Consider the following 17,048-nt stretch of genomic DNA (forward strand, 5'->3'; position numbering starts at 1 on the left):
TATACATATACATGTACATATATGTATATGTGTATATGTACATGTATATGTATACATATACATGTACATATACACATATACATATATGTACATGTATATGTATACATATACATGTACATATATGTATATGTGTATATGTACATGTATATGTATACATATACATATACAATGTATACATATACACATATATATGTACATGTATATGTACATGTATATGTATACATATACATGTACATATACACATATGTATATGTACATGTATATGTATACATATACATGTACATATACATGTACATATATATGTGTATATGTATACATTGTATATGTATATGTATACATATACATGTACATATACACATATACATATATATACATGTATATGTATACATATACATGTACATATATGTACATGTATATGTACATATATGTATGTATATGTATATACATATACATATACATATACATGTACATATATGTATATGTACATGTATATGTATATGTATACGTATACGTATACGTATACATATACATATACATATACATATATGTATATGTATATGTATACGTATACGTATACGTATACGTATACATATACATATACATATACATGTACATATACGTATACATATACATGTACATATATGTATATGTATATGTATAGGTATACATATACGTATACATATACATGTACATGTATATATATACATGTACATGTATATATATATATACATGTACATGTATATGTACATGTACATGTATATATATATATACATGTACATGTACATGTACATATACATATACATATATGTATACATATATGTATGTACATGTACATATATGTATATATATATGTATATATACATATGTATACATATATGTATATGTATACATATATGTATATGTATGTATGTATGTGTACATATACATATACATATATGTATATGTATACATATACATACACATATATGTACATTGTATATGTATATGTATATATACATATACATATATGTATACATATACATATACATATACATATATATAACTCATTGCTTGATTTTCCATATTCAAGTAAAGGCGCTTTTAGAAAATAAAATGTGCCGCAATAGAATTCACCAAATCAAATGATGATACATATATATGTATATATACATATACATATATATAACTCACTGATTGATTTTCCATAATCAAGTAAAGGCGCTTTTAGGAAATAAAATGTGCCGCAATAGAATTCACCAAATCAAATGATGATAAATTCAATCGACAGAAAGCCCTAAAAAGATGTAATGACTTTAGAAAAATCATTGACAATTACAAGGGGTAAACGATATCTCGCAAAGAGAGATCGGAAAGAATAGACACAGAGCTGGAAGCAAAGAGAGATCGGAAAGAATAGACACAGAGCTGGAAGCAAATTGACCTGCCAGCTGCAAAATTGCCCACAGTTTTGATGAGGAAAAAGATTCTGAGCAGAGCTGAAAAAGGGGTAAAATTAGGGTTTCATTGATGTGCTCATTGCGATCCGAAACAGTAAGGAAACCCTTCAAATACACCTTGATAAGAATCTGAGAAAACCCTAAAGAAACTTAGAACAGAAATCCGCCCGGAAATTCTAACAACAAACCCTCTGATGTGTGTGAATACGAACGTTCTAGAAAGATAGACAGACCTGAGGATTTCTGTGTGCTTGACTGATGATGTACTACGATCGTGTGATACGATGATGCTAGGGATGATGATCAGCACAGAAAAAAACTTGCGAGGCAAGAATAGAACTGCAGCTGATGGCAAGGTGACGATGGACTGCTTGACTGTCTTAGAAACGAAGACCCGGCCGCTAGCTGCTTAGCACTACTGACCCACATTAGGACATAATCCCCTCTTCATTAACATAGATGGTTTCCCACTCTCTAAGCATTTTGGCCCCTTTCACACGCATGTTAGCTGCTCTATGAATTTTGACATTTACTTTCGTAAATTTGAAAGTACTATAGTAACCCCTTTTTCTGAATTTTGGCATTTGATAAAATTTGAAAGTACTAGAGTGACCTTTTTGACCAAACTTACATATTCTTTCACTTTTAAGTTCTAAAAGCCCCTTAGGTGTGGAATCTTTCTTGTAAGTCCATAAAATCCCTTGCTTCCAGGATGGCCCTAGTCAGCAAGTCATTGTACTAGCATCCTGCAATTATATTTCAAAATTCATTCACCACCACGCCTTCGTAACCACATATGGTAAACGCGCTATGATTGGCGAAGTACGAGAGCCCACTTGTCAAAGTTATACCAGACCTCGAAGGTTAGCAAGATGCTATTTGAATTCAGGGAGGAAAAGGCCACCAAACCCATATAAATGAAGCATCCTATCATTATGAGTACCCCTACAACATGTACATAGTGGGTTAGAATCTACCCAAGTGAGCATTACTTTTACAATACCAACTCTTGCATTTTTTTTACAAAAAATGTTGTGTCAATGTGGTGTAAATATGAAAAGCAAAGGCCACATAAGGGTCACATCACAATTCATAAGCATAATTCTAAAAGGTAGGAAGTTTGTGAGAGCCAATTCAAAGTCTCCCCAAAATGCTTAAGACGACTAATAAAATCTCTAATCGACTCCTCTTCTTCTCTCTCGGCTTTGTGTAGCTGGGTAGGTAGGGAGTTCGTGAGAGGCAATTCAACCACTAGCCAGGAAACATTATGTCAATGTCGTGTATAGAATTTTACATGTAGGGGACATAAGGGGGGTCACATCATAAGCATAAGTCTCCCCAAACGAGAAGTGCACCTTAAAGATAAGAAGGAGACTTTGGAAAATTTGTGAGAGGCTATGAAGCTTCAAGCCACTAGCCAAAACTCCAAACCGTTGAATATTAACATTTGCAAGAAGTCAGCAAATTGCATGTTAACCCTTCCATTGGTCAATGTGGTACAAAGTACCTTCCATGCTTTCGATACAAAGTATATGCAAAATGCATCCTTAGTTTCACAAAATTATCAAAAATAGAGAGCTTTTAATATTTTCTAAATGTAATTTTATAGTGCGTGGAAAAAAGTAAAATGAGGTACGCTTAATAAACACAATAAAACTTCAAATAAAGGCAAATCTTTATACTCAAAGATGCTTCTTACCTTGTTAAGCTAAGTGAAAGATGATTATTCCTTATAACTTATGACTCAGTGGAAAAAGAACAAGAATATATGCTTGCACGATAAGTTTCTTTGGTCTTGTATCTATATGAATGCCCAATTATGCTAAGGATTCATCATAATATCTTTGAGATTAAAGGAACATACCATCTTTAATAGCCAGTATTTAAAGAAAATTAATAGCTCCTTGTGGTCTTGAAAATGAAGAGTAAAATAACTTGTCTCCTTAATGACCTCTCTATGTAAAAAAAGATTCAAATCTCCCCTAGTATTGTAGTGAAGGGAGAATCCCACCTTCTTAGAGCAAGATTGTAAAAGTTGAATCTATGATTCAAAATAAGAAAATGAAGAACAACCTTTTAAGATAGGAGGGAATATGCGTATTAATGCTCGTGGCTTGAATAGATTGCCCTAGTGCTTAAGGTCTGAACTTGGCCATCCTCATCGACAAGGGATCTCCTTACACCCAAGACGAGATCATGACAGTGAAGCCATGCTTTTTTAGAGCATATCCTTGGAGTCACCATCATGAAGGGATGTTTTCTTCCATTACATTGCCATTACGGGATAAGTGCTTTCTCTTAGCCCCGAATCATCATCAATCAGCTCTCACACATAATGACTTTTGCTATGATATGAAGATCTTACCTGACTCCTGCCAGACCTCAATCCCCAAACAAAAATGCATAAGACCCAAGTCTGTCATCTCAAATTCACGGCTCAGCATATCCATTGTCTACTGGATCATTTCTTCATCGTCACCTATGATGTTTAAGTCGTCTACATATAGGACAACCAAAGAAATCTTGCCGTGCCTTTTTAGAACATACAAATTAGCATTAGAAACACTTTTAGTAAAGCCAATCTTTTTGAAAAATTGGTATATCACACCCTTGGCATACTTTGTTTTCTAATCCAGGCATCTCAAAACCTGGTGGCCGAGCTACATAGACCTCCTTGAGATCTCCGTTCAGAAATGCTAATTTGACATTCTTGTCAAAAACTGGCCACTATTTATGAGGAGCCACGGCAAGTACCGCCCTAATAGTTATCATGCAATCTTTGGGAGGAGCAAAGGTTTCAGCAAAGTCAAAACCCTCCACCTATGAAAATCCTTGTGCAACCAACCTAGCTTTGTTTTTTCAAGTGAGCCATCAGTCTTATACTTAGCTGGTACCAATTACCTTTCTATTTGGTGGTTGGTCAACTAGCTCCTAGGTATTATTTTTTATGATGATGTCATACTCAAACTTCATGGCGGCTTTTCACTTTGGATGTGCTAAGGCTTTGTCCAAGGTGGGTGGCTCCTTTACTATTCCCATTATCTCAGCCACCATCAAGGCCATGTTGACGATGAGATCCGATACTCTTCTCTGTTCCTCTATTCTCCTTGATCTGTGTTGTCCATCTACTAAAGATTATGGCATCTCAGGTACTGGGTTATGCTCATCAAAGAATTGTTGTGCCCACTTAAGAAGTGGCTTTCCGTGTGGTGTAGAAGTAGGCTGATGTGATGTGTGAGTCTTCATCCTCTGAAAACTCTTCCTTCTTGAGAGAAAATCTAGCTGGTGGGTTGGGTTCATGGTGGATTATTTCTTTGGCTGATGATAGAGTGGATGGACCTGTCTCCTCCTGAATGTGGCTACTCCACAAACACCACATCTTGGTTGGTGATCATCTACTTCACCTTTGGATCATAGAGTCGATAAGCCTTTGACTCTTGACTATATCCAAGAAAGATACACTTCTTGATTTTGGCATTAAGCTTCTTCCTAGATGCATTTGGTACATGTACGTAACATTCACATTTCAAATGTTTTGAAATGAGACACTGAAGGTTTCTTACCAGAGTAGGCCTCTTACAATGTGATATCCTTGAGCACCTTTGTGTAGCTCCGATTGAGAATGTAAATTGTTGTGCTTACTGGTTCAGCCCAGAAAGTGTCTTGGTACCCTTTCCCTTTTAGCAAGCATCGAGCCATCTCCACAACAGCCTGATTACTGCGTTCTACAATATCATTTTGTTGAGGTGTGTGAGCAGTTATGAGTTGATGCTATATGCTATTCTCCTTGCAGTAGTAGCCAATCAAATTCCACTAAAAGAAATTCTCCTCCTCGATCTATATGAAACTTTTTCACATTCTTTCTTGTCTCATTCTCCACAAGCTTATGCCACTATTTAAACTTGCTAAAAGCTTCAACCTTATCCCAAAGGAAAAAAACCCACATCTTCCTACTGCAATCATCGACTAATAGCATAAAGTAAGAAGATCTCCCCAATGCAGTAGTAGACATCTTACCACCACAAAGATCAGCATGTACCATCTCTGGAGGAAAAAAACCCACATCTTCCTACTGCAATCATCGACTAATAGCATAAAGTAAGTAGATCTCCCCAATGCAGTAGTTACCACAAAGATCAGCATGTACCATCTCTGGAGGAGCCTTTGCCCTATTGCAGCCCTCATGTGGAAATACCTTACATTGTTGCCTGCCCATCATACAAGCTTCACATGGTTCCTGCAATTCTAAAAATACACCCAAATTACAAGCTTCACATGGTTCCTGCAATTCTAAAAATACACCCAAATTAGCTACCATTTCCTTTTTCTACATCTCCTTCAGCACTACAAATCCAATTTGACTAAATTGCTCGTGCCAAAGCTTTCTTGTAGTGTTATCTATAGGGTAAGGGCACTTAGCTCGTACAGATTGTTGTGTCTTACTCCTTTACTAACAACCTTGCTAGTAGCATCTAGAATTTTTGTTTTAGTTTTCTTGAAGTGTACGTCAAGTCCACGATCTACCATCACAACAACTGCCAGCAGCAACAACAGATTCCTCTTAATTTGAGGTACATAGAGCACATATAATAGCTTCTTCTCTTCACCTGTAGAGCTGCCACAAAAGAGATGGTTCTAGACCCTTCGGCTAGGCATTTGGCAGTATTCCCAACAACAACAACACTAATGGGTTCTTGTAGAGGCTTCCAAGAACTACACCAGCCCTTTATATTAGTCATGTGTCGAAATGCTCCACTATCCAAAATCCATGAATCATTAACATACCGGGGCCTGAATAGATGAGCATACCTCTTCAATGGTGACCCAAAGTTTAAGCTCGCTCTCTAAGCACTGTTAAATGACTCTTTTCCCTTCCATGAAGACTTCATGGCACTGTTCTTCTTATCAGCCTACTTCTTTCTATAGTCTTTGACAGCATGACTCTTCTTGTCACAGTAATAACAAACTCCCTTGAAACATCTTATTCTTTGGCTTCTTCTTCTTGTCATCATCAAAAGATGTCGTGCCTTTGTCTTTAGCATTGGCCTTTCAGTGGGCTGGGAAGTCTTGTATAGCCGCTGCCTCAGGTACTCTTCGATAAGCTGGCGAAACTAGAGGGTCCACGATAACTAGTACACCAGAGGTGCGTCCTTCCCGGTCCTCTCGTACTAGGGAAAGGTCCTTTCAATGTTTTAACGCCCACACCGGATATGGACCGAATTGTCTCACGAGACGTTCTGAACCCAGCTCACGTACCGCTTTAATGGGCGAATTGGCAAAAAATGTAGCATCACTGCCATTCACGGGTCTTCAACTGCATCTCCTTCTCAAGCAACATAGTACTAAATTCTTAAAATGATAGAGGTGGAACTCTAACCTGAGTGTTTAATGTTATAACCAAGCCATCATACTTTTGTGGGAGAATTCGGATGCACCTCCAAGCTAGTTCTTCACACATCTTTTTAATCCTCACATCAACCATTTAATTCCCAATGGCATGCTGATTCTCCAAGTTTTAAATCCTCGTTTAATTCTAAGTCTCATATTGATTCCTCAGTATAGTCCAAGCCTTCGATGCCTTAGTTGTGTGTTGAATCGGAGTAAGAACAAAATCACTTACGCTGGTGACGACCGATGGAACAAACTGCATCAGCATTGTGCCTCTTCAATGCGCCCGAATAAGTATAGCATTTGGTTGAAGTATGTTTCCATTATTATTGGTCTTGGGGGTTCCCATTGGTTCTGTATCCATTTTCACAAATAGTTTCTAGAAGCTCATAAGAGTCTAGAATAGCATTGATTTTGAACGTCTTGAGAGTGTAGCTTATCCCATCAAGCTTGCTTCTATGAAGGCTGGTGGGATGAATACGTAGGCCTGGTGTAACAGCACAACAGAAACAACAATAGAGATAGAAGTCATCACTCCTAGTGATCTATGCAAAGAAAGACTAGACTCCATACACTAAAAAATACTCAGATAGGTACAATGTAATGATGTTGTCCACCTATGTGCTCTCAAGTAGACTTTTGATGGGCGATCTAAATAGACTCTGGATAGAGGAAGTAATAAGTGTGAAGGGTGTGGATACTCACAAGTATTGGATTCCGCACAATAAAAAGCTACCACAAGGGGCTCTTTTTATAGGTTAAAGGGAGCATATAGGTGATGTCATGGGTGACATCATGGGTGACATCATGGATGACATCATACGATGATGTCATGGATGAAATCATGTAATGATGTCATAGATAACGTTTGATAATATCATGCTTACATTATATGTTGACATTATACGTAGGTCACATGATGGCATCATGCTTATGTCATGATGATATTATCACACCTCATACTAGAGTAGCTTCATGCACAACCCTCTATTTGTACCCTAGCCATCTCCTAACCATCAAGGTCACAATAAGACCCCTTCTAGCATCTAAGATGGGGTTCCCACCAAAGTCACATGCACAAATGGCTTCTCCTCATAATGGGGGCCTTACAAGTGTGCAACACATAACAAAGGTAGGGTAATGCTGAGAGGTGGGCATTGAGCATATACTAACATGGTTGTATGCATTTCTAGCTTTGGTTACATGAGATATTGAGGGCTACTAATCTTGAGTAAACTAGGGAAGCATGTGGAATAGTTACACTCCATTTTCAAGTATATAAAGGCTTCCTAAGCTCTTAAGAAGAAATACACAAATTTTTATCTAGGGAGAGGAGATAGTACTTTGTATAGTTTTTAGCACATTTAACATAGGACAATCATTGTTTTTCACTTTAGGTACTTCAATTACATATGTATATAAGCTTTAGGACCATTGCACCAAATTAGGGAGCTCTAGAAAAACTTGTGGACTTCTAGGGGCATGTGGAGCATATCTACTTCACAAATTGACTATACTCAAACCTCAAAGCTAGGCCAAAAAGGTATATTCAAAACTCTCATATTTAAAAAAAATGATATTTTCCTTGATATTTATTGCAATTAAATTGAGTTGATCACTTTGATTGCATAATTAATTTAATAATTCTCAATTTGATTTAGTGCATTGTACCCTAGGAAGGTCTATTTATACCTTAGGGTAAGGTTTTATTAAGGTTGTAAGCTTTAATATCCTAAATTGAGCTAATCCCAAGAAAACATAAATTACAGTGAGGTAGATTAGGATTGAGCTTTTCATTAATTTTATGGAGTGGGATTGCTCTACACATATCCCAAAACCAAAGATTTAATTGACTCTCATTTAGCATGTGAACCTTAGGATTACAAAAGAATTATAAATTTTGACCATATCAAGGTATGTGCACCTAGATTAATCTAAGAAAGGGTTAGATTAAGAGAATTGACCCAACCTTAGAATTAGGAGGTTAGATTAAGAGAATTGACCCAACCTTAGAATTAGGAGAAAAAGTAGAGGTTTGAATAAAAAATTACAGAGAGAGAAAACCTTAATGCACATGCATATGTGGATTTAATAATAAATTATGGTCTAAATTAGATAAATCATTACAAGGAAAATTTGAACTTTTTAAGTGACTTGGATAATTAATTTTCAAGGATGAGTTAGATTAATAATTACCCTAGAATTTAGAGAGAAAGCTACTGATTATCTCATTAATCAAGGCTTGGATGCACAAAAATATTATCCAAGAGGTGCAAATCTAGAAAATCAATACCCTAATTTTTGAAAAGAAATGAGAAATAAAAGACTCATGTGCAACCAATTTAAACATAGTTCAAAATCAATCTTTATTCCTCTAGAAATTAGGGAGGAAAATAGTGAAATCCTAGAAAGAAAATAGAAGAGTAGGCTTTCTATTTTAAAGTGACTCTAGAAAATTTTACGACAAGGTTAAGGACCTTAGGGATCCTAAATCATAAGGCTATGAATTTAGACTAAAAAAAGGCTAATGAAGGATCTTTACTTAACGTTAGATAAAAATTATAATAAAGTTAGAAGACTATAGAGGAAAGAGAGTTATCTTCACACCTTTCCATGAGGAGGATTTTCATGTCTGCCATGGAAAATTAGTGGAGTAGATCTTCTTTGATCGGAAAGTTGAGGCCGAGAAGCACCATCGATTCAATAAAGTGCTCTTCCCAATAAAATATTTCAAATTGATAATCCAATGGAATTGGAAATGTTGGCCACAACCAAATGGGATTAGATAGAGTAGATGAGGGTGGAGTCCATAAATCTAATTGATTTGTCAATGAAGAAGAGGGTAGATGAGGGTGGGATCCATGGATCTCATTGATATATCAAAGAAGTAGAGGGTAGACGAGGGTGGGATCCATGAATTTGATTGATTCATCAATGAAGATGTTATACTTATTTCACCACACTCTCAAGAAAACTCAAGCAATGGCATTATTCACACACCAATGAAAGGCTCAACATGAGAGAAAGAGATGAAATAACTTACTTGTCATGGGGATGCAAGGGAAATTCATTCCCTCCCACCACCACGGGTCATATCTTGGACCAGGAATATCCCACCAAGATCCCCCCATCCAAAATGTACCTGGATGGCTTCTGATGTCAAGGCTTCTAGTCTTAAGATAAAAGTGCGTAGTGTGTGAGTGTAGGGAGTTTCAAGATTTTGAGTTTTTATAATTTTTATGTTATTTTATTATATTTGGATATGCAATATGCAGATATGTACAACGAAAGACTCTGTGTTGCAAGACTATGCCCTTGACCATAAAATCTTAGGCAACATTAGACTCTTATGCCAACGTCTAGATTGGCAATGCCTCTAGCAGCAAGAGGATTTTGGAATCAAATGCAGATGCAATATGGAAGGACTATGTTAGTGATTGGAAAACCAACTAGCAACTTGACGCAACTTGCAAGACTATGCCAATGGTTGGAAAATCGCTCAGCAACTAGATTTAAACTCTTATGCCTACCACTTTTAGGCTAAACGACTCCAGCTTACAAGAACTTATTGGCAGCATGCTGTTAATGTAAATGCCTCAATTCCAAGGAGTATTAAGTTCTCCTGAAAGCTTTGTATGGAGGCCAAAATTATGTATCCATCATAGTCTTAAAGTCACAAAGCATGTACCCAAGTAGAAATTTGAGTCAATGGAAATAGAAAGTCACCACATCCTCATTTGGTCCTTTGTTGAGATTATAGTAATTGCTCTTTGTCGCATCTTACACTTGTTTGTGGAACATTTAAAAGTGTTATAATAAGTTGTATAAATCTAATAGTTACCACAAAAGCAGGATCAGGTATCTGCCTCCATGCATAATACATTTTCTTAAGGTGGCTTCTCATTGCATGTATATCTACGAAGGTTCACGAGTGCAACTTAGGATAGTTAAAGATATAGTGGGGATTCCTACCTCGTTTAGCTTTGAAGACTTCCCTAGTCCACCTTCTACGGTACGACATGAAGCATGGATTGACACGAAGGTTTCTGTGGTGAATAATAATAGGCATAGGCATAGTGATCTACCTATAGTTAGCTCCGTCTTCATTCCAATTGTACACCCTCCCATCCTGTTTTGCTAACCCATTTCTAGGGTTAACAAGAGCTACCGCCATTATGTTACATCAAGGTAGATACACCAAAAGGTCATACATTCAAGATATTAAGCAATGGTGTCCAAATCTACATCTTGGACGGGTGCCCGTAATGGTTCGATGGAATATTTATGGCAATTTTTGCTTCAAGAATGTGTGTGGTAGCAAGTTAGGATGAAGTCCCAAGTGATGTACTTCATGGATATATTATGAGAGTAGTCATTGTAATAGCATTAGGCTGCCTCTTATGAGCCTAAGGTGCTCGGTCAGCCATAAGTGTGAACACTTATGGCCATGTATATAAGTGAATATCTCTCATAATGCAAAGAACTCTCCCATTATGCAATAGAGTCTTGCTCTTGCTAATCCTCTTCTTAATCTCTCTCTAATCCATGCTAGTGAGTGTGTGTGAGTGAAGTGAGATGAGAGGAGGGACGAGTACACGTAGTGCAATGCGGCGGTGTGAACGCTCGCGAGCGGGAGGCGCGGTGGAATTGCTTCTCATGGAGTTTTAAAGCTTGGAGACCTCAAGGGTTACGAGCTCGACCAATGGAAAGATCCTCACGATAGTTACGGTTCACCAGGTAATCTTCTTGTTGGATGTGGGGTTTTGGATGAGCCATAACATTTTTAGCACTGCTGTCGGGGAACCATCCTTGGCCTTTCAGTTTGCGTCCATTGCATCAAACAATGCAATGGATTGCAATTTTGTGATTTTAGCGCTCTTTAGAGTTAAACATAGAGCTAGAATCATTAATTTTTGCTTGATTTGTGGGTTTTTTGTTTGATTTGTATGCATTAGAGTGTTAGAAAGTATTAGGAGTAGCTTAATCATTTAAAAAATTTCTCAAAAATATTAAAAACTATTGAAATCGATTAATCTTCCTTAATTAATTGATTTTTTGTCTCATTAAAGGGTGATTAATCCAGTTCAAGAGGTAAAAATTTAGAAAATGTGTTTTTATGGGCCAAATTTAATCATGTAAGAGGTTGAAATTAGTGTTATTGAGTGTTTTGAGAGCATGTACATGCATCAAAATACCTAATTATGTCAATTTCTTTATCAATTGGAGGAATTTTGCTCTATTTTGCTTAATTTTGCATGAAGAGAAGGGACTAAAATTAAAAGTTTAATTAATCTCTAATTATGGATTAATTTACACATTAGTTGAAGCACAAAGCTTAGAAATCCAAGGATCTATTCAATGATATGCTCAATGGTGTGAATTAATTAGTGATTAGTGGTGGTTAATTAAAATCCTTAATTAGTCCAAAAGGGAGAAAGATTAGTGGAAGGATTAATCTTTGATTAATTCTTAAGTACTTTTTTTCAAAATTGATTAAAGCTAATGAGCATTGAATGAAAAGATGCCAATGAGTTTTCAATTTGTCCATTTTGGGAGTCATTTATGAGACGAGTGTAAGAGGGTGTCATAAAAGAGTTGACTTTTTTATTCCCACTTACCTTTTTGGGAAAATGCCCATATCTCCCCAATTTAAAATTCAAAAAAATATTCCCTCCACACACACAAGGAAACTCGAATTTTCCTCTAGACTAATTTTTTTAATAAAAAATTTCACGAAACACTTGTTCACGTTCGTGATTGAAAAGGTCACGTGTGAAAAAAAAAATTCGTGAAACACTTGTTTTACAGTCGTAAAAAGGTCCTACACCCAAAAATAATAATTAGGTGAAATACCCATTTTACATTTTCATAAAACCCTCTATTTCATGATGTGAAACAGGTCCGCGTGGAAAAAAAATCATAAAATACATTTTACGCATGAGATGCATTTCACGGCGTGAAAGGTCTTTGCACTTTCATGTCTGTGAAAAGTCTCGGGAAAATAAAATAAAATAAAAAATCATGATATACATTTCACTCGTGAGATGCATTTCATGGTGTGAAAGGTCTCTGCACTTTTACGTCAGTGAAAAGGGTCCGAGGGAAAAAAGAAAAAGAAAAAGAAATCGTGAAATACATTTCATGCGTGAGATGCATTTCATAGTGTGAAAGGTCTCTACACTTTCACGTCCATGAAAAGGGTCCGGGGAGAAAATAAATAAATAAATAAATACATTTCACTCATGAGATGCGTTTCATGATGTGAAAGGTCATTGCACTTTCACGTCTGTGAAAAGGGCTCCTGGAATTTTTTTAAAAGAAAATCGTGAAATACATTTCACACGTGAGATGCGTATCACGACGTGAAAAGTCCTTACACTTTCACGTCCATGAAAAGGGTTTGGGAAAAAAAGAGAGTATAGAAAATAACCCTGTTTAGAGGCTCATATCTCCTCCTAAACCATGTGCCTGAACGCGTTCTAGCGCTTATCGAAAAGCTTGCATCGAGCTCTTCGAAATTGGTCTTGAGTGTCTGAGGGAAAAATCCTTCGTTTTTGACTTTCGACCAGCAGCCTCAAAATTTAACTTGGAAATCGAGGCAAAAAATGAGTCTTAAAGCACTAAAAATTACCCAAAAAAGCTTGAAAAAGATCGCGTACATTATTCAGGCTACTTTAAAATGTCTAAACGACAAAATCACAAAAAAATCAGAGAGACAAAGTTGTAGTACTCCAAAAATATTATAGCTCTCTTATACAACGTTTTTTTTCCAAATTCCTTTTGGAACACATTAAAAAACGAGCTGTAAAATAGGAAAAATCTTTCTAGAAAAAAAATTCATCTTGAGACAGTGATGGAAAATAAGTTTTGAGACCTCCTCTTCCATCTGGGATGCTACTAACATGCACTTTTCCCAGAAAAGATCATCATAAGGGCGTTCACGTGCTTTTGAGACCTCGGCTTCCATTTGGGACACCAATGGCACACTTTTTTCGAAAAATATCTCTAAAAGGTCGTTTGCGTGCGCTTAGCACCTAAGCAAATTCGGGTAAATGGACTCTCGTTTCACCCAGAGAAGGGTGCACGAGGCCTCCTGAGGCTATTAATGGGCTATGATAAAACCTAAAAGGTAAAAAAAACCCACGTGTGCTTGCTTATTAAGGAGAAATTAGCAACATCAAGATATGGCAACAATATAGGGATTATGTGGGATCACACCCAAATTGAACCCAATAGCTGAAATCTTCAAGCCATTGAGATCCATGTCTCAAATACATCTCCCGATACCATTTGCCATGCCGACAACAAGCGTGTCATTGGGTTTTACACCCCCTGTCACACATCAATCCCTTCGGGATTTGGTCTCTAGCACTATCACAAGACCTAAACCTTTAGAAGTGCTAGGTACCAACCCTTTGCAACCCTTAAATGGCCAAACCTTGGATATATAGACTAATCTAGGAAGGGGGGTTGCCCAAGAACTAAATGAGGTCTTAACCACATTAGCACCTACACATGGCCTCAGTGACTCATAAAAAAACACGGCCTTATAGATTTCCAAAATCATGGGCAAGTACGATGGAACGACCGATCTTGTTCAATTCATGCAAATGTTTGAACAGAGATCTGAAGCTTTTGGAAATCAAAACTGTCCCACCAAGGTACATGTGTTGAACCTTCGTTTAGTAGGAAAGGCTAGTTGATGGTCCATCACATGGATGCCAGTGATTAAGACAAACTTCAAGACCTTGAAAACAACCTTTATTCATAACTTTTCTAGACAAGGTGATCAGTGGAGTGCAATAAGAGAAATTTATTCGATTGAGCAAAAACAAAATGAAACAATTAGAGATTTTATCCTTCAGATAAAGATCTTGGACTCACGATGTGAGCCATGAGAGAAACTAAATGATGCTCAATTGAAAAGATGATTTATAATGGGCATAAAGAAAAATAACTTACACAACTTGATCATTGTATCCAATCCGAAAACATTAAATCAATGCTGTAAAGAAGAAATACATTTAGATGACAACATGATGGAGGATGATCATGACATGAGATGACAACATGATGGAGGATGATCATGATATGAGATGTTCCTCATCTAAACCCAGTGAAGCAACAACTAAAGAAAAATTGATGTCAAAATTATCATTCCTTAAATTCTATACAGCCTTGCTTAAAAGCTTTGAACCAGAATCTCCAAGAGAGAATGGGCTCCCTCAAAACCAAACATCTTTAATGCCTATCAACATGCTCAGCGAAATGCCTTGTGTTCATTGCTATCACTACGTCTATCCCAATCCCTAATGTGTGTACCCTAGGCCTATCTTCTTGTATTGCATACATTGCAAAATCTTTGGTCACATGACACACCCCAATGTACCTATTCACCTACAATTACCTCAAAACCTCAATTCCCATGTCCCAAACAAAAATAGTTCAAAGGGTAAAAACTTCTCAAGAAGCAGTTAAGCAAACACTTCAATGTTTCTATTGTCGTGGACCACACACAAAGTGGTAGACTACATAGTTTGGAATACTTCCATGCCCATAGTCATCACAGACACTTTACAAATAATACGTGAACAATGTGGCATTAATCACATATTCCAAGATTACCCAAGTCAAGTTGCTTCAGTGCAGCCTGTATCGCAAAATACAACTCTTAACATCTTGAGCGTGCAAAACGGGAAATTGTCCATGGTACCCTTGAATTTGCTTACATGCTTGCAAGCCAAGGCACGAGAAACAGTAAAAAAGAATGCAAAATAACACACTTTGAAATGGGTAGAAGAGCATGTTTTAAAATAGAAACCAAAAGAGCATACAAAACCTTCTAAACCCAAGAAAAACAAGGGCCAACAAATTGTAGAAACCAAGGTTGAAATAAAGGATGGGAAAAGGAGCCTGTAAAGGACCTAACCCCAAAAGAGCCAAAATCTACACATGATGTGAATGCATCCACTTCAAAGGCTAACCCTGAAACAATAAAACCCACATGTGCGACACATGATACAAAAGCCCGAAAGAAAGTTTGTTCTCGTTGCATGGGTAATAATAATGAAAACTTGATGATTCAAAGAAAGTCAAAAGATGACACAAGTTCTAGTACGTCACTTAGTGAGGACGAAACAAGTTCTGACTTGTCACTTAGTGCACCTCACAATCCAATCAAGAAACTAGAACTAGCGCAACCACCTCATATTGAAAATTATGATCACATGACATATGTGGAACGCAAAAAGCAAGCTCAGGAGAGCATGCTTAGCATTGTTGAGTGTTATACAGGGTCATTGGTTGTGATACAATCTCATAATATCAAACCTAAAAAAGTAACCATAATACATAAAACGGAGGAGCATCGCTTCCCCTTTCAAGAGGAGGACGTACTCTCTACAAAAATGAACCCATCAAGCCAAGAAAAGTCATCAGAGAAAGATTACACGAATAATGTAGTTGAAAAAGCACGTGAGGAATTTGATGAATCCCTTACGAAGTTTAAGCAGTCTCTCAAATCCTCATTTGGAGGAGTGATCTTCTCTCATGGGGTGAGGCTAGCATAGCTTTCATCCCTTGCACCTTTAAAGGCTAACCATGAGTTGTACCAAGATCTCACGAGCTACATAGAACAAGACTGTAAGGATTGGCAAGTTTCCAAACAGACCTCAGTTGAAGTTGTCAAGGACTAAGTGTTCCACTATACACATTGGGTACTCTTGAAAAAACTGAGAGCCAAGAAAAGGATAAAAGTGAATGGGAATATGAAACCAAAATAGGAACTTAAGCTGAAACAAAAACTGAAACATCCCTGGTTCCACTTAAGGATTCTATCATGGTATGGTTAGATTTCCCTATGAGCAATGATGTTAAGTGCAAACGCGCATTGATTAGCCCTCGAGCTAGTTATAACATCATGACAATAGATACTCGGGTATCATTGGGCCAACCTGCCATCATCCCTAAAGAAAATTCTCTTGCAAGAGGTTCCAATGGACAAAACATTGAAGTTCTAGGTTGCTTTAACTATGTTAAAGAATCAGTGGAAATGTGAAATTTAGATTCCATGTTACCCTAGATTTCCTTGAGTAAGATGTCATCCTTGGTGGAACTTGGGTACGTGACTTGTGGTATTCAATTGATAAATCCATGCAAACAGTCACCTTGAGCACTCCCGCAAGCATTGTGAAATTACTCTTCCAGGAGGACGAGACCTTGGAG

General features: G+C 37.0%; 1 protein-coding gene across 2 annotated transcripts in view; it reads right to left on the reverse strand.

Annotated features, from left to right (window-relative positions):
- The window catches only part of LOC147626971 (calmodulin-binding receptor-like cytoplasmic kinase 2), a 20,233-nt gene extending 18,339 nt beyond the window's left edge, over positions 1-1,894 (reverse strand). Inside the window, exons 1-2 of one of the 2 annotated variants that reach the window (XM_086815544.1) lie at positions 1,670-1,894; positions 1,421-1,565 (exon numbers count right to left, since the gene is read on the reverse strand). The gene's annotated coding sequence lies outside the window, so the exon portion shown is untranslated. The remainder of the gene's footprint in view (positions 1-1,420; positions 1,566-1,669) is intronic. The other variant, XM_086815545.1, reaches the window with a different exon arrangement.
- Positions 1,895-17,048: the final 15,154 nt, after the last annotated feature.

This window comes from Cibotium barometz, chromosome 21 (assembly GCF_041138505.1).
Source record: "Cibotium barometz isolate CiBa-2024 chromosome 21, ASM4113850v1, whole genome shotgun sequence".
Lineage (NCBI taxonomy): Eukaryota > Viridiplantae > Streptophyta > Polypodiopsida > Cyatheales > Cibotiaceae > Cibotium > Cibotium barometz.